The 26,279-nt window shown below is 37.2% G+C and overlaps 1 pseudogene; it reads left to right on the plus strand.

Moving 5' to 3' along the window:
* Positions 1-5,145: 5,145 nt before the first annotated feature.
* Positions 5,146-26,058, plus strand: LOC118851073 (annotated as a pseudogene).
* Positions 26,059-26,279: the final 221 nt, after the last annotated feature.

Here is a 26,279-nt window from a genome sequence, read left to right on the forward strand (position 1 = left end):
ATTTTTTAAAAAAACATTTCTGGAGACCACAGACAGATATTTCAATCAATTCTTCATTGTGATAACAAGGCCTTTCACAAACAGCATACTTCCCTTGCTTCTGTGCTCAGCTTTACAATTTTATTGGTTTTCAAATTGCATTTTTAAAAAAAGTGAAAAGCTTACATATCAACAGAGATGATGGAAGGTGAGGAAACTAGCAGAAGTTCAAATGTCTGGGGCATTTCTGAGGATGAGGGCTTAAGGGAAAGGGTGGAGGGAGGGGTGCAAGGTGGGTTATAAGCTCAGTTTAGGAGCAAGCCTAGGGTAAACAGTGAAGAAATATCTCAGTATCTGGATTGTGGGAATGGGGATGATATTAGGAAGTGGAAATCACAGAGGGTAGGGGGGCAAGCTTCAATAAAAAGTCGTTATTTTTTTAAAATTGGGTGAGATTTGTTACTAGGGGCTTAGAACAGGCAGCTAGATGTTCAGCGTATGGGGCCCTAAACCTGGAGTCAGGAGGACCTGAGGTCACATATGACCTCAGACAATTACTAGTTTCCTCATCTATATAAAGGGGATAATAATAACACCTACCTCCCAGGATTGTTGAGAGAATCAAATGAGATATCCATAAAGTGCTTAGCATGGTGCTTAGCACATAGTAGGTGCTATATAAAAATGTTAGCTATTATTAGAAGATGGTAACACGAAAGGTCCCAAAGGAGTGTATCTCACCCATCTTAAAGGCTTCAGTAAAGTTCCAAGAACCTACCACCGAGAACAACAATAAACCAAAAGGAAATATATGGCTACAAGTTGTTCCATCCAGTCCAGGACTGCACAAAGACAGTGCCAGTAGCCTGCCAGCCCTTAGAGTGGAGACAATACCAGCAGATGGAAGCCACAGTGTCCAGACAGATGGTTCTGGAGCCACAGCAGGAGACAGGACTAGCATGGCAGCTGAGCAACAAACCCCAGACATCTTGTGGGAGTCCTGTCACTAGCCTAATCTCATACAGGGTCATCTAACAAAGGCCTGTCAAGGCTAAAGCAAGGAAAAGGACAAACTTCTGGTTGGACACAGTACAAGAAGGGACTGAGATCAAAACTCAAGTTGAGTCACTGAGATTTTGAGTCAAAATCCAGGGATTTTTGCAAAAGGCAGGGCCCATATCTAGCTACCACAAACAGAATGGGAAAACCATAGGATCCAGACTAAAGAAGGGTCAGGACCAAGCAACCCTACCCCTCCACACAGTTGCCAGAGTAATTTTCCTAAAGCTCAGCTCTGACCATGTCACTCTCCAATTCAAACCCAGAGGCTAACTATTGTCTCTAGGTGCAAGTACAAACTCCTTTGTCATTTAAAGCCTTTCATAACCTGGCCCTACCTTACCTTTCTATCCTTACTATACACTACTTTCTCTCATGGACTCTCTCTGGGTCTGCTTCCTCCTAGGTGCTGCCCTCTGTTGAAACTGTATCTTTATCTATATCTAGACATAAATCACATCTACTGCTCCCCACTGAGTGTTATATCTCTGCTGCTCCACATCTCTCTTGCATTTCTGGGCTTTTCTAATCTTGTGGTCACTGCTGGACATTGTTCCCTGAAGGCCATGTCAGCTCTACTTAGTCTTCTAGGGTATAGTGACTAGAAAGCCTCTTCTCGATACTGTCAGGCTGACAGCTTTTTATTCACAGCCATAAACTATGAGCCACCACCCCCAGGTAAGAAAAAGCCAAGGAGAATATTTCCAAAACAAGATTAAATCTTTTCCTCTAATTCCTAGTTAGCTATGTAGCTAGGATCCCAATCCTTTGTCCCAAATAACTATCTGACAGAATAAGAAATTCTCAAGATCTATTCAGGATTTTCATTCAGATAACTTTGTGTCAGAGCAAATGGTAACCCTCACTATAGGGTTGAATACATCTTGGGAAACAGGAATAGCTGTTACAGATAGAACATGAACTCATTTCTTAGATTAGGAAATAGCTTTTGTGGAGAAATAATTTTCCATGTATTAGGGATTCAATATGTGTTTGAAGGTGAGGATGCTCTTATATCACCCCTTTGCTGCTTGTTATTGTTTCTTCTTTATTTCAGGGGGACATGTTGTTTCCCAAGCTACATCAGAAACTAAGAGCAAGGCTGTTATGGGGGTGTCTAGCACTGTGCTATGCTCTCAGTCAGAACTTAAATGAGTGTTGAATGCCAAATGAAAGAAACAAGCACATGCAACACTATCAGTCAATAGCAATCTGATTTAATTTGTATTCAATAAGACAAAGGTGTTGACAGTCTCCTCTACAGCACTTGTGGTTTTCTTCATATTCCTGACAGCAGGATCTTACTTTCATTGCTTTTGCAGCAAAAGTCTCTAGCTGGATTATCTCAATAGATGCAGAAAAAACTTTTTGACAAAATACAACACTTACCCCTAATTAAAAAAAAAAACACTGGAAAGCATAAAAATAAACGGAGCTTTCTTTAAAATGATAAGTAGTTTCTATCTAAAACCATCAGCAAGTATTATCTGTAAGAGGATAAGCTAGAAGCATTCCCAACAAGATCAGGGATGAAGCAAGGAAGCCCATTATCACCACTATTATTCAATAATGAAAGAGAAATGCTAGCTATAGCAATTAGAGAAGAAAATGAAATTAAGGGAATTAGAATTGGCAACAAGGACATAAAACTATTACTCTTTGCAGATGATATGATGATATACTTAGAGAACCCTAAAGAACTGACTGAAAAACAAGCTGAAATAATTAATTAACAACTTCAGGAAAGTTGCAGGTTATAAAATGAATGCGCATAAATCATCGGCATTTCTTGATATTGTCAATTAAATCCAGCAGGAGGAAATAGAAAGAGAAAATCCATTTAAAGTAACTGCAGATAATATAAAATAATTGAGAATCTACCTGCCAAGACAAACCCAGGAACTATACAAACACAATCACAAAACATTTTTCACACAAATAAAGTCAGATCTGAACCGTTGGAAAAATATTAATTGCTCATGGGTAGGCCAAGCCAATAGAATAAAAATTACAATTCTACAGAAATTTATTTATTCAATGTCATTCCAATCAATTTTCAAAAAAAATGTATAGGGCTAGGAAAAAAATAACAAAATTCATCTGGAAGAACAAAAGGTCAAGAATAGCAAGGGAATTAATAAAAAAATGTCAAGGAAGGTAGCTTGGCAGTACCAGATTTCAAACTATATTATAAAGTGGTAATCATCAAAACAATCTGGTACTGACTAAGAAATAGAATAGTGGATAAATGGAACAGATTAGGTACACAATGCACAGTAGTGAATGACCATAGTAATCTAGTATTTGATAAACTCAAAAATCCAAGCTTGTACAACAAGAACTCATTATATTTGACAAAGGTTGCTGGGAAAACTGGAAAGCAGTTTGTCAGAAACTAAGTATAGACCAATATCTCACACTGTATACCAAGATAAAATAAAAATTGGTACACACTTTATATATAAGGGGTAATATCATAAGCAAATTAGGGGAGTATGGAATATCTTACCTGTCAGATCTATGGATAAGGGAAGAATTTATGATAAAAAGAAGAGAGAGAGAGCATTGTGGGAAGTAAAATGGATAATTGTGATTACATCAAATTGAAAAAGTTTTGCACAAAGAAATACAAGGATTTTTAGCCAGAATTAGAAGGAAGGCAGAAAACTTGGGGAAATTTTTCAAATAGCAAGTTTCTATGATAAAGACTTCATTTCTCAAATATAGAGAGAACTGAATCAAATATATAAGAATACTAATTATTTCCCAGTTGATAGTCAAGGGATATGAACAGGCAGGTTTCAAAAGAAGAAATCAAAGCTATTTATAGTCATTGAAGAAAATGCTCTGACTCACTATGGATGAGAGAAACACACATTAAAACAACTCTGAGGGACCATGTCACACCTATCAGATTGACTAATACAACTGAAAAGAAAATGACAAATGGTGGATGGGATGTGGAAAAATAGGGAAACTAATATACTGTTGGTGGAGTTGTGAATTGATCCAAGCAATCTGGAATGTCTGAAGGGACATAAAAATGTGCATACCCTTTGATCCAGCAATAACATGACTAGGTCTATATCCCAAAGAGATCAAAGAAAAAGGAAAAAAGATCTTTATGTACAAAAAATCTTTAAAGCGATTCTTTTTGTAGTGGCAAAGAATTGGAAAATGAGGGGATGTCTATCAATTGAGGAATGGCTAAACAAGTTGGGCATATGATTGTAATTGAATAATGTTGTGCTGGAAGAAATGATGAGCAGGATGCTTTCAGAAAAACCCGGGAATACTTATATGAACTGATGCAAAGCAAACTGAGCAGAAGCAAGTGAACATTGTACACAATAACTGTAATATTGTATAATGATCTATTGTGAATGACAGCTATTCTCAGCAATACAATTCTCAGCAAAAGTATTAAATGAGCAAACAAGAATTTTAAAATAAAATTTTATTTTGTTTTCATGAAACTTCTCCTCATCCTCCCCCTCCTTCTCCAATTCCATTGAGAAAACAAGAAAAACAAAACTTCTGTTACAAATATTCATAGTCAATTAATTCAAGACAATTCCAAAGGGCTTATGATGAAAAATGCTGTCTACCTCCAGAGAAAGAACTGATGGAATCTAAATGCAGATTGAAGCATACTTTTTTTTATTTTCTTAATTTTTCTTGAGGTTCCTTTTCTTTTTGATTTGTTTTCTTTCACAACATGGCAACAAATACATATACATATATATATAGATAGATATAGATAGATAGATAGATAGATATATGTTTTATATAAAGGTACATGTATAATCTATCTCAAATTGCTTACCTACTCAAGAGAAGAGGAAGGGAAGGAGAGAGAGAAAATTTGGAACTCAAAATTTTAAGAACTGAATGTTAAAATTTGTTTTTACATGTAATTGGAAAAAACTAAATTTGAAAAACAAAACCAGACCTCTCTAGCTGACATGCAGACTTGGGTAAATTTTTCATCATTCTAAAAAGACTTTGGTGAACCTTCCCTCCTTAGTTAATATTTATGTTGCTCAATAATTTTCCATTTTCTACAAAGAGAGAGATAGTAAAAGCTTCATCTGTACACATATCACGATGGTTATCAACTGGGAAGTAAGTTCTGAGGACACAAATAATGATGAGAAAATATATTAGAATTTTTAATGATCACATCTGAAGCTTATGGATTAAGATACTTGGCAGAAGGTTGGATATATCTAGGGAAAAAGGAATCACTGATTGAGGTACAACATCAATTCATTTATCAGATTTTGTAGAGGAACAACTTTATTTATTTAAGAAATATTATGTTCTGGTGTTTTTTCTCATGTTCTTTTTCAATGTTTTTAAGGGTTATGTTCTGGTATAGATTAGATTTTATAAATCCAAGTTCTTTCAGGAAGCTGCCTGTGTCAAAAAAAAAATAGGCTATGAGTTGCAGTCAGGTTATAAAGCTGAGAAAAGTATTAAATGAGCAAACTTAAGAATTTTAAAATAAAATTTTATTTTATTTTCATGAAGCTCCTCCTCCTCTTCCCCTTCCCTTCCTAATCCCATTGAGAAAACAAGAAAAACAAAACTCCTGTTACAAACATGCATAGTCATGTAAAAAAATTGTCACACTGGCCATGTCTAAAACATGTCCCAATATGCATTCTCTGTTGATCACCTTTCTGTTAGTAGGTGGAGAGCCTATTTCAACATGGGCCCTTTGGAATCGTGGTGGATTATATTGTTGATTAGTGTACTAAGCCTTTCAAAATTTAACCTTTTGGAATGTTTGCTAACTATGAATCCATGATAAACAGGAAGCAGGCAATGAGAGGCAGAATGAAAGAGAGGTACTTGGATGGAAGGGGAAATTACTACCTTTAGATGGGAAAATGATAACCAAGGGTTTGATGATGCTGATATACAAATCAACTATGTGATAGGATTCTCCCTTTGCTTTGTCACAAGGCAAGGAATAACAGGAGCAAGTCAGAGGGAACATAGCAAGGATCTTCCAGTTCTTCTGGAATACTAACATAGCCAAACATAAACCAACAAAACCCAAAGAGAAGGAAACCATTGACATATGAGAAGGGTTGCTGGTGGTAGTTTTTGATGTGAAATCATCCTAAAGATCTTTGTTCGGAGAGGGTAATAGATCTCCATGGTAAAAACACATTTGAAATAGTAGCAGAGTCGTAACTAGCTTGGGGCTAGTGGGGTTTTGCCCTAGACTGCCAACATGGGAGGGAAGAAGCAACTCCACAGCAACTTCTATCCCTAAATTTTGCTTTGAAGTCGTTTGTGAGCCCTTCCCCACTTGCTGGATTCCCATTTCTATGGTGCATCTCTCGTGGGACTACTTGCCCCCCAAGATCCATGGGGGCAAGAGTCATATTGCTCCCCCTTTACTTCACTCATGTTCTGACTTTCCATGATGCCTGTTCCCTTATCACTATCTCTTCCCCCACCCCATCCTCAATTCAGGATTCTTGTTGTTAAGCTAATTTCTTACTTTCATTTAAAAATCATCTTTGTCCATTGAAGTAATTCTCTAAGGCTTCATTATTATGTGGAAGCTACCACAGAATCTTATAGTTGGAAGGAACCTCAGAAGCCATCTAATCCAATCTCTGACTGAATATGAACTTCCTTTACATCAATGGTTCTCAAACTCTTTGGGTCTTAAGACCCATATATACTCTTAAAAATTAAGGACACCAAAGAGCTTTTATGTGGGTTAGATCTATTAATATTTACCATATGAGAAATTAAAATTTATGTTTTTTTAAAATATTTGTCTACCTCACTTAAAAATAACAATAAACTCATTATGTGCTAACATAAATATTATTTTTGTGAAAATATATTTTCCAAAACAAAATTCCTGAAAAGAGTGGCATTGATTTACATATTTTTGCAGATCTCTTTAACATCTGGCTAAAAAGAAGACAGATTCTCACATCTGCTTCTATATTCAATATGCCGACATATGTTGTTTTGGTTGAAGTATATGGGGAAAATCTGGTCTTATAGAGATATATAGTTTAAAAGGGTAAAGTATTTTAATAGGCAAATAATGCCAAATCTGAGTCACATGAACAACAAGGCGGTAAACTATATGTCCCCATACCCACAGCCTTTCAAACCTCTTCAAAAGAGAAATTATGCATCAAAGATAAAGCAACTTCAACTATTCCTATGGTCTAGGACACCCAGAATCCAAAGATGGTTAAAACAAAACAAAACAAACCTCTAAAACTAGGAAGTAACACTCTTCTGCCTCTTCTAGCTACCACCCTACAATTTGCCTTCCCTTCCACTGTCAAACATCTTAAATTATCTGATAATAAGGACACTACCTTCAATTCTCCACTATCTACATACTCGTTAATCCTTTGTAAGTCTCTTTAAATCTCTTTTAAAACTACAACCTTAAAGCTCACCAGTGACCTCCCAATCTCCAAATCTGATAGTTGTTGTCTTTTTAGTTCTCATTCTTTTTGACCTCTCTATAGTATCTGACATAGTTAATTTCATCTCTTCCTTGAAAACTTTCTCCTTTATGGAATCCCATGATGCTCCATTTATCAAAGTCCTTCTCTATATCTGACCACTCCCTTCTTGGTCTCTTGCATCGAATCTTTCCTTTGACCATTCCTCCAAATGTGGCTGTTTCCCAAGGTTCAGGTCTTTACATTTTTTTCTTTTCTATTTACACTTTTTCAACTGAGATTTCATCTATTTCTGAGGCAACATCTGTAATTCACAGAACACTGGAGCTGCAGACAGTATTTAAATGTTTCAGTACAGGTACTGTCACTTATTAGTTGTGTACCTATGTACCAGTCACTTGCCTTTTCTGAGCTTCAGTTTCTCTATCAGTAAAAAGGAGATGATAGTATCTTTACTGTAGAGAGGCAACATAACATAATGCTCAAAGAGGTGGTAAGTCCTGAGTTCAAGTCCTATCTCTGATACATGCTGGCTATTGACCCTGAGCAAGTCACTTAATCTCCAAGTGCCCCCTGGACAAATCTCCAAGACAACAGATTGCACAATAAGTGTCAACCTGCACTGGTAGAGGGAGTTCCCTGTATGAATGGTATCACAGATCTGGTCCTCCTAATTTTTTTTATTATATGCGTCACAGGTTTGTTATAGGGGGAAAGCATGTTGCAAACTATAAAATACTTTAGAAATGTGATCTACATTTATTTTAAGTTTTTTTAAAAATCTTCTATTTCAGATGAGCCAAAATAGATAAGGTTAGTCTTTCTACCCCCATTTTTCAGATAGAAGATGAGGTTCCAATAAGAATTTCCTAAGGCAAATTAGTAACAGAGCCAAGGTTTTCAATCAGAAATGAATAATAGTCAGGTCCCTGAGGCTCTCTCTATATAATGCAAAACAAACACAAAGAAATCTGCCAGACCATTTGTTTAACATTACATATATATATAATATATATTCTTATGTATATGTATATATGTATATATGTGTGTATATGTATATATGTATATGTATGTGCATACATATATGTATATGTGTATATATGTGTATACACACATACATACGTGTATGTACATATATATCAGCCAGTTTATTGATTTAGTTGTTCAGTCTGGGGCCAGTTTTGTCATTATGTCATCATAGCCTAGGCTTGCTAACAATGTAAATGGACAGTCACATGTAGGGTAACAAGCTCAGCACTCTTATAAGTGAAAACCAAACTCCATTTTCCCATTAGGGGTTTTAACAGATGGCAAGCTCGGTGTGAGTCACCAATGGGCCGTGGCAGCCAAGAAAATAAATGCATTCTTAGGCTTCCTAAGAGACGCATAGTGCTAAGAGTAGGAGGTGGTGATACTACTGCGCTCTTCCTTATTAGATCACCACTGAAGTACTGTATTCCAGTCACAACATTTTAAGAAGTACCTTGTTTAGCCAGTATAGCATAACGTACAGAGAGCCAGCCAGAAAGACCTAAATTTAAGACTGAATCCTGTCTCTGATATATACTCGACTGGGTGACGTTGGATAGGTCACTTAACTGCCAAGTGCTCCAGGCTAGAGTGTCAGCCACAGCTGTAACACTCCTGAATTCATCATGAATCAGATTAAAATGGAATTGAAATAGTACAAAACAAATAAAAATATAATAAAATGCAGATGATATATTATATATATATATATATTATATTTTAAAACTAAGTCAATATCCTACCCTCAGATCCTTAGATAAGTCTCTCTAAAGGTCCTTAGTGGATTCTCAGATTAGTGGCCCCTGTTTCTATACGAGTTTAATACCACTCCTCTAGGCAGCTCTTTAAAACTTCAAGTTGCAGAAAAGGCTATGCCCTGAACTGGCAGGAGTTTCCTAAGGCTGGGAGTGATTAAGTGGCTTGTTCAGGTCACACAGCTATTAAATGACTAGATTCAAGTCCTGCTTCACACTAGCTATATGTTTCTGAGCAAATCCCTTAACCTATCCCTGCCTTAATTTCCTTAACTGTAAATCAAAGGAATTACACTGAATGGCCTCTGAGGTTTCTTCCCGCTCTAAATCACTGGAGCTCCCTAGACCAATGAAATTACAGATCCAATTATCTATTTTTATCCTCATGCCAAAAAAATCTCCAGAGGATGGTGAAGGGCCCCAAGATTATGCCATATGATAAATAATTGGCTGAAATAACTGGAAATTTTTAGTTAGGACAGGAGAAACTTAGTGGAACATGAGAATTATCTTCAAGTAGCAGAAAAACTGTCATACAGAAAATGGATTGTCTTGGTCTTCCCAGCCCCAGAAAGCAGATGAAAGAAGAATGAGTAGAAGTTGTGAAGAGATGAATTTTTAGGTTTGTAAAACATTTCTAAAGGTACTAGAACAGGGAAAAGTGATCTTCAGTCCATATCTGGCTCTTGGTTCAGTAGCATATACTTGTTGAGAGAGGATTTCTTCCCAGATGGCTACCATAGCTATGTAATTCTGAACTGTGAACAGTGGTTAACCAGCTAATCAATATTTCGGAAGGAAATGATAATTTCCACATGGACCCAAGTGGACAGCCATGCATGACCACACCAATGAACTGCAGGGAGCTAAGGAAACTACCAAGACTCTTTTCATCTGGCTCATTTCCACCATCCTTTCAGCTTCTTTGTCTCTGTCTTTTTCTTTGTAACTGGAATTTTTCCCCCTCTGTGCATGTTTTTCTCTTTTCCTCTGTGTGTTTGCCTGGATATTTCTTTCTGTTCCCTCTCTGTTTCAATGAATGACCAAATATTTACTGTCTAGTATATACTTATTGTTGTGTTAGACAATGTAGGGGGATACAAAAGAAATGTGACACAGTCCCCATGCACGCAATGAATTAATAAGTGTCTACTAAGTACCTGGCACCATACCACTCACTAGGGGCACAAGTACAATAAATGAAACAATCCCAAAATGCAAGGATCTTACACTCAAGGAGTATACAATCTAGTTGTGGAAAAAGATATATATATGGGAAAAAATGAACAATTCACGACAGCATATGATCCATTCTCAATGAGTGGGGGGAGGATTAAAATTATTTTCTGTTGCTTTGGAAAACAATACTAGGATCTATGAGAGGAAGTTATAGGGAGTCAGATCTAAGATTAATATATGGAAGAACTTTCTAACAGCTAAAGCTTATAGGAATTCTAGTGCTTGAGGTGAGCACCACAAAACCCTAAGGGTAAGGAGGGACCTTGAAAAGAAACCTTTAGACCTAAGGATGTTATGTGTGTGGCAGGAGGGGGAAGTCAGAGATACTGGACACCTTCAGGCCACTTCAGGGAATGCTTCTCTGGTATGGTGGGACCAAAATCCTAATCCCTCCCCATGCAAGTTAGGCCAGTTTTTTGCCCTGAAAGACCACAAAACTGTTTCTGGGATTTGATTGTCATCAGGGCTAAGGCTTAAGCTGTGTTTCCCTTGAAATAACTCCCTAGATTCCTAGCCACCTAAGGGTATAAAAAGGTTCGTTTGTGTGGAGTTGGGGCCCTCAGAACTGGCAGATGCCCCAAGATTGTCCAAGTTACCACACCCTGCCTTGCTGAATAGAGGCATTTCCAAATGGAAATGATGCATCTACCTAAGTCCTTGAAAATTCTTTCTATACTGTGGTCTTTTGTAAAGTGAAGAATTACCATATGTCACCATATAATCATTACAGATTTTATGCCAAATTGTTTTTTGCAAAAAAGTGGGGTACAATCATTATGTGAAGTTTTTTAAAAAACTGCTGGTATTACTTAAAAATCATTTATTACTATACTGTCTTTGGTGCAAGATTAGGATGCATGGAGTATTCATGAATATACGTTAAAACTGAATACTGACAATGTGCATGCACTGAGAATTCTAGGCTAAAGGCTCCCAATTCTCGAAAGATAAATGTGCATCCATATGCCACTGGTGAATACATTGCCATTCTATTTACCTTTTAAGTGGTATGTCAAATAGAATTATACCATGCAATGATTATGGGATGAAAGGTTGTAAACCAATTTTTTTGACTGAAAAAACAAGGTGCAACGATCAGGTTGTAAAATACGGTACCTACGAGTGCCTCATTTTATTCTATCCTTCAACCTGAACTAACCAGGTACTGGTCTGAGTCAATCTTCCCCTTGACATTCGAAGTGTGTTATCTGAAGAAGGATGCATGTCACCTGGGAGCTTCTTATTTTAGCTAATTATTGTTTACTAGACATCAAACTCAATTGTTTCTGTCTTCTGAAGGAAAAGTGTAACTACTGCCCTTTAAATTTCAATACTCTTGGGCAGAGATCTGATCACCCCTCCCTAGTTATGATTCTGATTAGATCAGTCAAAATATGACATAGGCTTTTCTGTGGGCTAGTAAATTCCTTGACCCTGCATGTATTTAAACAGAGACTATATGACTACTTATCAGGAATGTTGCAGAGATGATTCCTGTATTGTGTAAGAAGCTGGAGTAGATGACCTTTACGATCCCTTCCAAGTCTAAGATCCTATGGTTCTTAGACTATAGTTATCTTATGGTTCTCTCAGAGGAAGGAAAGAGCCTGTGGACTGGAGGAATAAGAGGGGCACTTCTGGATGAGGTGAAACTTGAACCTGGAAGAGGATCAAGAGCCCTTGATCTGGAGTCAGAGGACTTGCATTTGAATCTCAATTCTGCTACTTAATACACTGGGACCTTGGGCAATTCACTCAACCTGTCTTGACTTTAGTTTCCTGAATAATAAACAATAAACATTTATTAAGCACCTACTGTTTGCCAGGCACAGTACTAAGCACTAGGGATACAAGAAGAGGCAAAAGACAATCCCTGCACTCAAGGAGTTTACAATCTAATGGAGGAGGCTTCACTCTGATGGAAGAATTTGCAATCTAATCTTCGTCTGTAGAAATGAGGGCATTGGACTAGATAATTCTAAAGTCACTTTCCAGGCTAAATCCATTGTCTATGATCATTTAGTCCAACCTCCTCATTTTTCAGAAGAGGGCACTAAGGATCAAAAACATTCTGTTAATTACAGATGGAAACTGGACGTAAAAAAAGTTTATGATGACATTGCTAGTGGGTAAAACAAGCCATTCCATCTCTCAGGCATTTTCTCGGGGTGTCTCCCAAGCCTGGAATGCTCTCTCTCCTCATTTCATTTTCCTGGCTTCCTTCAAATCTTAGCTAAAATCCCAGATTCTACTGGAAGCATTTCCCAATCCCTCTTATTTCTAGGACTTTCCCTCTATGATTTCCATTTATCCTGTATATAGGATATTTGTTTGCTTCTTGTCTTCCTCACTAGATTGTGAGTTCTTGAGGGCAGAGACTGCCTTTTGCCTTTCTTTGTATCCCCAGTACTCAGTGTGATGCTTAATAAATACTTATTGATTGACTGACCGCTGTTCTTTTCACGACATGGCTGTTGCCCCAGCCCTCGTTCCATTGTGATTTCCCGTGATCAGAAGTAACAAAAAGTTAACCTGTATTACCTAAATAATTTATTGTGCCTAAATAGCTCTAGCTAGCAGCTGGGAGGACAAACTGGCTATGTCTGCAGAGTTTTTCTCTCCAGAGAAGCACGACTTTATATTAGAGAAGAAATGTACATATTCTCTCTCTCTCTCTCTCTCTCTCTCTCTCTCTCTCTCTCTCTCTCTCCTCTCCTCTCCTCTCCTCTCCTCTCCTCTCCTCTCCTCTCCCCTCCTCTCCTCTCCTCTCTCCATCCTATCCTATCCCATTCATCCTCCAAACTTCCTGTCCTCACAATCGTCAAGGTTCAAAACCTCATTGTTGACTCTTCCCTTGTCATTTATCCATCATATCCAACCAAGTCCTATCAATAATAGTTATTATTATAGCTAGCATTTTATAATGCTTTAAGGTTTGCAAAGTGTTCTACAAACATTATCTCATTTGATCCTCACCAGCTCTGCCTAGAAAATACATGCTATTATTACCCCCATTCTACAGATGAGGAAGGTGGGGGCAAACAAAGGTTAAGCAACTTGCCCAAGCTCATACAGCTAGGAAGTGTCTGATACTAGATTTGAACTCTGGTTTTCATGACTCCAGTTCCAGTGCTCCGTCGACTATACTCCCTAGCTGCTTATCCGTGCTGTGTGTGTTGTTTTTTCAAGAAAGAGCTGGTTGTTAATGTTAAATGTTTACCAGCAAGCCTCTGGCTATATGGGAAGGTAAAGCTTCAGGTTTCTTTCTGAATTTATATATAAGAATGATTGTGATAGGAAATAAATGTTAAACTGACAGGAAGACACTGATCTCTTTTTAATACAGCTTATTCTGCTGTTTTTTCCGGAGTGGAAGGAACTTGTTTGTTACCAACCAGGAAAAGTTTGAGTGGATAACTTTTAACAACCTGATCTCCCTGTCAAAGGACAGGAAACAGTAATTTGGAAGAATCATACCCAGCGAGGGTCACCATGAACTGAATTCTACCTAAAATGCTGTAATTTTAATCTGGAAGGGAAAGATACAAAGTACCCGAGTAATCAAGAATTGACAATTCAGTCCTTGAATAAGCAAGGGTTGAGTATAATTCAAAGTGACAATCTGTCGCTGTAAAGGAGCAACCAACCTGCCACATACATAAAGAAGCTATAGACTAAGCAGATTTCTTAATTCTCTTAAGACTTTTAGAATTGCCAAAGAGATGAATCACCAAAACATTTATGTTTGTAAATTATATTTGTAAATGAACAGTTTTATGTTTTAATTTTTATGACTTGTATACTCTCCCCTAGGAAGATGTGCAATTTTCTTTTGCTATTTGCTATCATAGGGCCTTATTCCCTTGATTAATTTTTAATAGGAGAGTCATGCTGCACTGTTTACAGACTATGATTGGCGACAGTTTCTTGCTTCTTTCTTAGTGGAATGTTGATGGCTTCTTTTCCTAGTAGTCCCTGTGGACCATTGATTTCTTTATTCTTTTAATGTTTTCATTGTGTTGAAAGGGAAGTATGAAGTTGAGGGAAGGGAATAATAACTGAACGATGGAGAGCTAACGGGTGGCAGAGGTATAGAGCCTCTTTTAGTTTTAGCATCCAAGCAAATGTGGATTTGCAGGTAAAATCTAAATGGAATCTTCCAACGTGGTATTGTGCATCTGTTTTTACAATCTTCCATCTGCACTGGAAAAGTATTTGTTTTCAAATTTAGCCTTTAATATCATCAGAAACTTGCAATATCCAGTGGTCATATGACTATATGTATTGTTAATACAATTTGAAGATTTTCCCAACCAGTAGTAGGTCCTTGTGACCTGTTTAAGTTACATGGAGCCAGTGGTGGGAGGAGCTTGCTGAACAGACGGAGCAGGAAGGGTGGAGCAGAGCTGAGAGGGAGTGAGACAGAGCAGTGAGAGGTGAGAGAGACACACACAGAGCCGTAGCTAGTGTGGGTGAGAGAGGGGTATTTTGCCTAAGGGAGCTTGGTTTGTGGGAAGGCCCAACAGAGGGAAGGCTTGGGGATGTTGGTGCCCTCTGCATTGATGATGTGTACAGATTTCTTGGTTGCTATGATGGATTCGGCTTTCTGGTGTTGGGATTTGGCTTTCTGAGGTTTGAATAAATGTTTTGGTTCTGCCTTTAGTGAAGAGAGTCTGTTATACTTTGCGATTAAGAACTAAGCCAGCATATTCATAGCCTTTGTAAGCACTGTGAATATCACATTGGGGCTACACTATATTGACTCCAATCTGAGACGTGTCCTGCAAAACTCATTTGGCTGTTTCTTCTTTATGTACTAATATTAAAGTTTCAGTGGATCACTCTTCAATTCTCTGTTAAAATTCCAGATTTTGCAAAACTTTCCTGGGCCTCCTTAACATAAGTGCCTTCTCTCTGAGATTATCCCCAATGTATCTTGCATACATCTTATTCATTTGGATGCTATCTCTTCCATCAGATTGCGAGCTCTATTCCCAGTGAATAGATCAGTGTGCTTCATAAATGTTTCTTGGTTTGACTACACACACACACACACACACACACACACACACATGCATACATACATACATATATATGTACATGTTATCTCCTCCATGATAATAAGCTTCTTGAGAATAGGGACTGTTTCTTGTTTTATGTTTGTATTCTTGATTTCGTAGCACAGTGCCTGGCACATAAAGCAAAACCTACATACTAAATAAATCGTTATTGCTAATATCCTCTGCATTCCCTCTTCCTCTTCCCACCCCTATGGCAATTAACTTAGTTGAGGTAGAAAAGGGCCATTGACTCAGTGTGCTTAGAAATAACTTCATTCTCTAGGAACACTGAGTTGGGACCCAATTAAGCATGTATAAATATATTAATGTTCCACATTGAATGATGCTATGCTTTGTGTTTACCCCAAACCCACAAAGAGGCACTCAAAAGCCCACACCCCACTCTTATTTACTGAGATACTGAAGCTATAGAAAATGATAAAGGCTGTATCTACATGATACAAAGATGGAGTGACAAGTGAAAACATCTATCATATTAATGTTTCAAAATATCTGATGTACCTCTGTATCTTGTATACAAAACACCTAGCTGAACCTTTCTCTTTTTATCCAGACGCTTTGTTCAGAGATATGTTTAAGATTTGCAGGGATATGAAGAGAGTAAGGCACTTCTGACAGACTTATAGCCTCATCCTGTTTTTTTAACATACATTATCACTTTTGAGCTTCACAACAATCCTTGTGGTAGGTATTACAGATATTATTGTCTTAATTTTACAGATGAAGAAACTGAGGCTGAAAAAATTTTCATTAATTTTCCCTCAGTCACACATCTGGGAAATGCAGAGGTACATTTGAATCCAGGTTTTCCTGCCTCTCAAGTCCCACACTTTATCAGGTATACTATGCTGCCTTTTTTCTCGGGTTCTTAAAGAGCACCTTGCCAGTCCCTGATTGCTAGTAATCTGTAACATCCATTCTGCATTTTTACCCATCTTATCCAAAGTTACTCTGGTAATTAATTGCATTAGTGAAATCTAGATATATCCTACTTCATACTCGTCAGAGTGTTTTCACATACATTACTTTACTTGATCTTAACAAGTATATAAGTAGGTAGAATGGTCATTCATATCTCCATTATGTATAGATGAGGAAGCTGAGAACCAAACAAGTTACAATTATCTGCCAAAGGTCACACTAATAAGTGGCAAATCTAGACCTGGAACTTTTGGTCCCTGCAGAAATAAAGAGGTCACTACTTTATCCATAGGAAATATTCTCTCTGAGTTCTTTCCCAGAAATAATGATAGAACTGGAGTAAGCCATGCAGTTGAAAGATAGCTAGTGTGGATAAGATGGGGTGAAATGGGTATTTTTTTCTTCATATTGAATTAATTAGGCTAAAAAATGATCAAACCTATGATCTTGGGTTCACTAATGCCACGATTGATCTAATCAACTAAGCTAATTAAACAAGAACAAAACCTACAGGAATGTCATTTATTACTCTTATTATGATATGTAATAGTGGAAAAAAGAACTATTTCTTCTATAAAGGAAGCCTAGCCAGAGAAATCATTGATTTTCTGAAATCTCTGCTCTTCTTGCTCCAAAGTGCATGAGGCAGAGGACAACTGTGCTTGATAAAAACAGGAATGACTTGTATTTGGGGTGGAGAGAACTTGAACGCTCTTCCTAGACTTGTTAATGATTTGTAGTATAAGTCTAATGTTTCTACAACTCTCTGCCTTGGTTTCCTCAACTGGAAAATGGGGATAATAATAGTAATTTCCAACCTTCTAGGGATTCTGTCATGGTTGTAAATTAAGTAATTTATTTTTAAGAGTGATTTGAGGTCCTAGGAACTGGGTGTTATATAAATGCAACTGGCTCCCCAAAAGGTCAGGCAGTTTATCTCCTCAAGAATGATTTATATTAGCTACCCTGGTTGTTTATCTTCTCCGTGACAAAATTGCCAGGAATAGAAAGAGCTTTCCGAGACCTCTTATTCTTCATTAGGGAGTATGGTGAGTGTTTTAAAGTACATGTCCCAGTTATTAATTAACCACTTAGTCTAGGAAAAGTGACCACACTTTGGCTATAAAATATAAAGGATTATTTTCCCTTGTCTTTTGGAAATGACTTTTCACAAAATGGAAAAATGGTTTTTAAAAAATATGGGTAGTCCATGTCATTGAAAAGGTAGCTTAACTTTTATCTTTTTTTCTAGAGTCTCCTCAAAGATAATTCCGTTTTGAGTACCCATTAAGGTTTGGTTTTAATTGAATCAACCTTTCCATTAACTGGGGCATAAAATAGATTGTCATCAAGGGATGGAATTTGGGAGCCAGACGAATGATTTCACCACTTTCAACAACTTCTTTGGCTAGTCTTGAGACTTCCATTAATAACAGGAAGGATGGGATAAAGGGATTTCTCATATTCTTTCACCCACTGCCTTGAATGTTTATTCTATCTGAACCTGAGTTAGTGAAGTTTAACACGAAAAAAAGTTAAACGCTGAAAACATTGAAGTCTAAGTCATTTGACGGTGTGCCATTTTGTTTAGATTAAACCAGACATGGTGGCATATTCCTGCAGCCCTTGTTTATAGGGAGACTGGGCTGGGAGATCATTTGAATTTGGGAGTTCTGAGCTACAGTAGGGCAAAAGCTGATTGGATGTCTGATCTAAGGCCCACTCCCAATATAGTGAATTCCTCAGAAGCAGAGGGCCACCAAGCTGCCTAAGGAGAAATGAGTCACCCAGGCTGGAAGGAAAGAGCATGTTAAAGCTTCCATGACAGTCAGCATTGGGATTGGACTGTGAGGGGCCACTGCACTTCCACCCTGTGCAACAGATGGAGACCTAGGATCAATGACAAATAAACAAAATATTCAACAAACTGACCAATAAATTCAACTTTAAAGTTGCAGACTGATACAGTTTAGTTGCATACTAATATGGGCAAAATCAGTCAGCTACCTTAGAAGTTACTATAAAACAGAACCACTAATAGTAAATGAGTTGAACCTCAACAGCTATGCTTTACTTTTCCCATGGGATAAGCGAAATAATGAATCATGCAATAAATAGTGTTATCAGGGCAAACCTTCCTGCTTTTGAAGCAACTCTTGGAATGTGAAATGTTAGAACAGGAGTATGGAACTGAATGTTTGCAACTTTATTAGTGAATAGAATTTTTGGATGTTGAATTCCATAAAGAAAGTAGGGTTCAAGTAGTATTTTCCTTCTTCACTTGGCCACCTCCCATCCCTAGGCAAATTCCAGAAGAGAAAACTGAAGTTTTATATCTTCAAATGAGATTATAAATAACAAGCTATATTTATGGAAAGGGAGGGGGAAAATCTGATTTAACACTTGTAATCTAGAGGCTTCAATCCAAATAAGCAGCATAGTATGGGAGATAGTTGGCTTTGAAGTCAGAAACACCCAAGTTCAAATTCTGCCTCTAACATATATTGGATATGTGACCATCTACAAGTCACTTAATTTCTTAGTCCTCCTAGGCAACTTTCCCAGATGGGCAGTTCCAGATAAATTGCTAATCTTAATCACTAGAGGGAATTTCTATACCAAGAGTTCACTATGCTAAGGAAATTACCCATCTTGACCAAAAAAAAATCTTTTTTTAAACCTAGAGCTTTAAAAAAGAGACCTTCAAAAGTGACTATTAAGATTGGAGCTCCTGAGGAAAAAATCCAGCTCTACTATTTGCCTAAAAGGCTTTCTTATGAATTTTATTTTAATCATATTCAAGTTGGGGGCAGGAATTTGCAAATGTCCAAAGCTTATTTTATACAGGGCAGAAAGGTTAAGCCAGTCTGATATGCATAGACTAAATGTGTTGTAGATCACATTATCAATTGGTTACATTAATGCAGACCAACATACAGAAAAAAAAATGGTATCCAGAATAATGAATCTAATATGGCATCATTCACATTTTAGTCTCCTAATTATATGACGTCTCTGTGGCCTCCATAGCAACCACTTTTACATACACATTCCTGCTTGTGTAAAAATAGTAAGTAGACCAGAAAAAAAAATCACTCCGCTTAGTTTTAATGAATGTGAAAATAAAAAGAAAGTGAACTCTCATGTATAAAAATTATGCCTGTGCTCATATGTGGTGATAAATATCCAAAACAATTGCATATATAACTTCTTTATGGGAAGTCCACCAGCCACACTATTTTATAAATGAAATCTTGTTAATTAGGAGAACTTGTCTTTGATGATGTAAACATGTTACAGTAATGGTTTTATGTTATTCATGAATGTTCATCACTTCTTTAGAACAATGTATAATTCTTTCAATAAACTAGAAAATAGCTGATATTAAATTAGATTATGAGATCTCAAACTGCTATTTCAGATATGGTTAATCTTTCTATCCTCTCGTTTTATCTATCAAGATCCCTCTTATCAGCACTTTTACCTAATCTATCTCCATTCTTATGAAATAAATGCAAGGCCTGTAAATCAGCCAATACCTATTTCCTTGACAAACCTTACACTGGGCTTAGAGTTATTGACTCGATGCAATCTCAGAAGGAGAGAAAGTATTGTTTCAACAGAAGCAGTCTTGGCTGTCCCCATGCTGATCCTACTATTACTTCCATTTGAATTGGATCCCACCTTTGACTTTTGACTTGTATCTTAAATGATTTTAAGTCTTTTAACTTCAACTTTTGGCCGTGGCCATGGGGACATGGCTGTTCCCTTAAACTGAATACTTGCTGCGACATCATTTGGTCATCAGTTTTTACTCTCCTCCCTTGTATTGGGTGAAAGCCATGGTCCTGAACCCAGCTTGCAGTTCTCTGCCCTGCTTTGTGAACAATTAGCCATTCCAAAGATTTGAGCTATTTAGCCTAGAATTTTAGTCCTTTCGAAAATTAATGTAAGTATAATTGGGTATTGATGGAACAGTTTATGGGATCATGGCATTGTTCTATTAATTATTAAGACTAAAGCAGAAACATCTTCAGTTCTGGTTTGCAGAAAAAAACTTTAGTGCAATCAATTTTCTTAGAGGAGAGTAATTTATGGAATATCTTATGTTACCTAAATGGGAAAAGCCAATTTTATTTGGGTTTATTATTATCAGCTGGATGTCAAACGTGTCCTGAAAGGCCAACATTTTATAATAAACAACTTACTTGATAGGCATTGTCGTGAAATTGATTAGTCAATGTATTTATACACCCCATCCCAGACCTTTTTCTGATAATTGCAGTTATTTTGGCAACTTTTAAATGAATTCCATTGTATTACAGGTCATGTTATAAAAAGTGTTCTCTTATTAGTTCCTTAGCAGAATCTCATCCTCCTAAGAGAGGAATGAGTTTTGAAAATTAATTTTGTTTATAGATTTGTTTGTAAAAGATAATAACAAAGATTGGACAATTACGTATGTCAAAAAATTGTAAATTCTCTGGCCTAGATGTTCCTAATTTGCCATTCATATTAGTGCGATGAGGTTTGAGGTTGCATTCACTACCTGACTTTGTTATTATTGTTGCAAAAAAAAATATTGTATTAAGATTTAATTTGTAAGAAATTTTAACAGAAAAAAAAATCTCTGTGAGTGACCTGAACCAGAGAAGCAAATCTGTTAGAAGCTGCTCTGGAACTCCACCCATTCAAGTGTGCCTAAGAGGAGAGATGTCTAGAGGACCAGAGGACAGTTTTAGAAAGCAGTCAGCTGTATGAGATGAGACATCACAACCCCAAGATATAATGGATTGATTACATGGACATGGGGAGTGGGTTATTACATTGTATTACTGGAAGACTTACACTGATGAATTTTTGTTATCCTCATGCCTCAGTAGAGGACTGCCCTCTACAGACCTAGATTGTGGCAATCCATAGAAAGGCTAAGCTTTCTTTGGATTGAAGGGGGGAATGTGGTAGATGATTAATTGGACCCCTATTTTATTCCAATCAGTATTAATCGATGTGATATGATTCCATCGGGGTGGTGATTATAAGTTCTGATAATTAGGCCTCAGAGCTGTGGACTACAGATTGTAAGTTCCCTTGCTTAATCATAGGAGGCTAAGTAGAGAATCTCCACCCTTATTTTTGCCTTGTTATGATTACCAAGTCCAGTGTGGCAGAGGCAACTCAATTACATGGAAAATCCCCCAACTATTTTTGTTGCCCCTAGTCCATTGTCATCCCTCTGTTGCCCAAAGTGGGGAGATATCCATGAGCACTTGACCAGCAAGTGGCCCTTTTCGCTGGCCTGTGGCCTGCCTGTCTACTGTCTCATCAGCACATGTACATGGTTTGACATCTGTTTATCAGCTCAATGCATGGGTCTGCTCATCAGTTTGATAGGATCTCCTGAAAGGTCAAGATAGGTCTGCCAAGGTTTGTTCATTAGCCAACCAATGGGATTCTGTATTTTATATAGACCCTCCTGGAGGGTTGAAGGCAAGGTTTATCAACCAATGAGAATCTGTATCTTTAGTTTGCTTCAAACACTATAAAACTAAGGCTCTGGAAGAAGAGTACATCTCAGATCATGAGGAAGATCTGAGGTCCCCTTCACCGGAGGGGGCCATGGACCCTTTAATAAAGTGCCATTGGCTCAGAGCTCTGCCTCAGTTTCTTTTATTGTAGGTTGGGCAATTTTTAACCCAACACTTTCAACTCTAAAACTACGATCCTATGACTCCAAACTGTGCTACAATAACACATTTCCTTAGATGAATTAGTTACTGAAGTTCAAAGAGGTTAAATAAATGCCCCAGGATCATATACATAATAAGAGGCAGAGCCAGGTTGATATCGGACTTACAGAATTTGAAGGGCTGTAACATGTGGGGGTGATTGGGCTTGTTCCTTTTGACTCTGAAGAACAGAACTAGTAGCAAAGGGTAGAAATAGAGGCAGCGTATTACAGTGAACAGAGCACTTCATTTGGAGTTAGAGGACTTGGTTTCACATCCCAGCTCTGCTACTTGTGATCACTGTGACCTCGGGAAAGGTGCACACTCTCTGGGCCTCAGTTTCTTCATTTGTAAAATTGATAGCTTGATCTCTGAGTTCCCTTCTAGCTCTAAATCTCAGAGTTTGGAATATTATCCTAAATTAAAGAGAGGCATATTTAAGCTTGATATAAGGAGGAACTTCCTAACAACTGGAAGTATCTAAAAGTACAGAGGGCTGCCTCAAGAGGTATTGAGTGGGTTCCTCTTTCCTGAACAAAGGAAAGACTGCTTGGCCACTTGTTGGCTATGTTATAGAGCAGTGGTTCTCAAAGTGTCATCTATAAATACCTGGCAAATCCCAAGACCTTTTAGGGGTTCACCAGTAGGTCAAAACAATTCTAATAATAATACTAAGACAGTATTTGCCTGCATTTGATTTTAGGTAGATGCTTTCTATATTAAAAAAGATCCCTCTGTGCCTATGTATTATAGGTTTTGTAGCATAAAAGAATGTAGTACTTTGTCAAAAAACATTTTCTGCATCTATTGTGATGATCATGACATTCTGGTTATTTTGGTTTTTAACATAGTTATGTTGATTGTTTTCTTGAACCATCATTGTTGGAAAGACATATGAACTGATGCTGAGTGAAGTGAGCAGAACCAGAAAAACATTGTAGACAGTAACAGTCACAGTGCGTGATCACTGACTTTGATGGACTTAGCACTTCTCAGCAATGCAAGGTCCTAAAACAATTCCAAAGGATTCATGATGGAAAATGCCATCCACATCCAGAGAAAGAACGAGGGAGTCTGAATGCAGAGCAAAGCAGACTATTCTCTTTTTTTTGTTCTTATTTGTTTTTTCTTTCTCATGGTTTTTCCTATTCATTCTAATTCTTCTATACAACATGACTAATGTGAAAATATGTTTAATAGGAATGTATATGTAGAGCCTGTATCAGATTGCATGCCGTCTTGGGGAGGGGAGAAGGGAGGGAGAGAAAATTTAAAACTTATGGAAGTGAATGTTGAAAACCAGAAATAAATAAATTAACTTGAACCATCATTGCATTTCTGGTATAAATTCCACTTGATCATAATAAATGATATCTTGTATAAATTGCTATAGTTTATTTGATAGGATTTTGTTTTAAAAATTTTGAGTCAGTGTTCAATAATTCTATTGGCCTATATTTTTCTTTCCATGTTTTCTCTCCCCCTGGTTTAGGTATTAGGATTGTATTTGTCTTATAAAAGGATTCAGATAGAATGCTTTCATTCTCAATGTGCAAGAATAATTTGTGAATTACATGTATTAAATCCTCTTTAAAAGTTTGAAGAATTCTCCTATGAATCCATCAAATGGAGGAGTTTTTCCTTTTTTTCTTTGATAGTTCCTTTATAGCTAGATCTATTTCCTTTTCTGAAATTGGATTATTTAAGCTCTCTCTCTGGTTTTCTAATAGTTTGGATATTTTACATTTTTGAAGGTATTCAGCTATTTTTTGTCTTCTCTGTTATTTTAGCATATCTGCATATTATGTTCTGAATACTCTTTTTATTTCTGTCTCTTCCTTTTTTTATTCACTTGATGCATATAATTTTTTCTTTCCTCTCAGGTTTATTTTGTTTATATCTTTTTTTTTTAAATGTGCTTTTTTTTTTTAAAGCAACAGATTGTAGATTTTATTTCCTTATTCAATCTGTGACTCTTCTTTATTTTATTGGATTGTTTAATCCATTCACATTTAAAATTATGAGAATCAAGATTATGTTATCCTCCATCTGTCTCTAAAATGTGGGTTTTTTCAAGTTATTATTTTTCCCTCTCTTATGCTGTAAACACAGTATTATGTTCCTTCAGTTACTTAATTTTATTCTTTTTTTAAGGTGGCCTTGTTCCCACTGGTTCTCTTCCCCTCATCTCTGATGCCCTCTTCTCATTTGTTATCTTTTTCCCTTTAGGGTTTTGTTTATTAATTCCTTTTTCTTGTTGTTTGTAATATTTTGCCCTTGATCTGGGGTTTCTGAATTTGACTATTATATTACTGTAGGTTTTCCTCATAGAATCTTTTTCAGGTGGTGATCAGTACATTTTTTCTATTTCTATTTTCCCCCTTTGTTCTAATGCTTCAAGACAATTTTCTTTAATTATTTCTCATATTATTGTTTCAAGATTCTTTTTTATCATAACTTTCAGGTAGTCCAATTATTCTTATGTTTTCTCTTCTTGATCTGCTCTCCAGATCAGTTGTTTTTCTTATAAGATGTTTCTCATTCTCTTCTATTTTTCATTCTTTAGATTTTGTTTTATTATTTCTTATCACTGTGTCTATGCTTTCCCATTCCTTCAGGTGTCAGTTGTTGCCAGGGGTTCCATCTTGCCACCACCTAGGTCAAGTAGTCTTTTTAGGCACCAAATCACCTGGACCTCATCCAGTGTAAAGTCCTCATCTCTCTTTGCCCAGAGGAGCATTCGTCAGTGGAACCCCCTCCCACCTCCAAAGTAAGGCTTCTTCTCTTTCTCCTTTTTTCAATCTTTTCTCCTTTCTTTTTACCCATTCCCCAGAAGCTCTTCTCTTTCTGAGACCACAGAGGTCATTTCCCCTTCATTGCTAGTCCTTGATTTGACTCCAACACATCCTTCACTCCTCTCTGTCTCCCTATTCTTCTCCTCCCCTTTCATGTATTCTCCCATGTAACATTGTAGTTGCACAAAACAAGCATTTGCCTGTAGGAAGGGGGTTGCCAGATTCTGTTCATAATGCCTTTTGTCTTCCTCTTCACTGTTACCTCTACCAGATTTTTACCTTCACCTTTCTCTCCTTGTGTACCTTTAGAAAGAGGCCTTTTACTGGACTTTCTGTTGTTCCTTTGTTGCTATTTCTGTCTGCACTTATTTACTCCTCTTGTAATTCCATTGTTTGGGGTGTTCAAGAAGCAAATAATCTCTTCAGTTCTGGTTTTCATTCTAAAAATATTTCAAACTCCTCTTTATTGTTGAATGTCCATCTTTTATCCTGCATGGTTAAACTAGAATTTGTAGGATAGGTCATCTCACCATGGGCTGCATCCTGAGCTCCACCCCTCATCTCTATCCTCCTACATATGGCTGGAGTCACAAGTGAAAGACGTGAACCAGCAGGAGTTCGTCTGAATTCTGGCTGCCTTTTTGAAAAAGTCAAGGAACTTGAAAGTCCCTGAATGAGTGGACAGTATCACGTTGGCCAAACATAAGGAACTGACACCCTTTAATGAGAACTGGTTCTACACCCAGACTGTTTCCATGGCCTGTTACCACCTTTGAGGTGGTGCAAGTACAGGATCCATGACCAAGATCTACAGTGGGCACCGGTGAAATGGGGTCATGCCCAGTTACTTCAGCAGAGGCTCCAAGAGCATGGCCCAAAGGATCCTGCAAGCCCTGGAAAGCCTCAAGATCGTGGAAAAAGACTAGGATGGAGACCAGAAGCTGACACATCTAGGACAGAGAGATTTGGACAGAATTGTAGGACAGGTGGCAGCTGCCAATAAGAAACATTAGGACAAACCACACCAGATTCATTAATAAATTACTTTGTTTGAAAAAAAAAGAATAATTATTCCATTCCCTCCTCTTTTTTCTAATAGTCTTGCATTATTCAAATGTCCTTTCTTTTTATTTGAAGTTCTTTGTGGCTTGGAGAACTTGTTTTTTCTGAATTGAATTGTTAAATTTAACAATTACGTGTCTTAGAGTTTGCAACCCTGTTTTTTTTTTCTTTC

Source organism: Trichosurus vulpecula, chromosome 5 (assembly GCF_011100635.1).
Source record: "Trichosurus vulpecula isolate mTriVul1 chromosome 5, mTriVul1.pri, whole genome shotgun sequence".
Lineage (NCBI taxonomy): Eukaryota > Metazoa > Chordata > Mammalia > Diprotodontia > Phalangeridae > Trichosurus > Trichosurus vulpecula.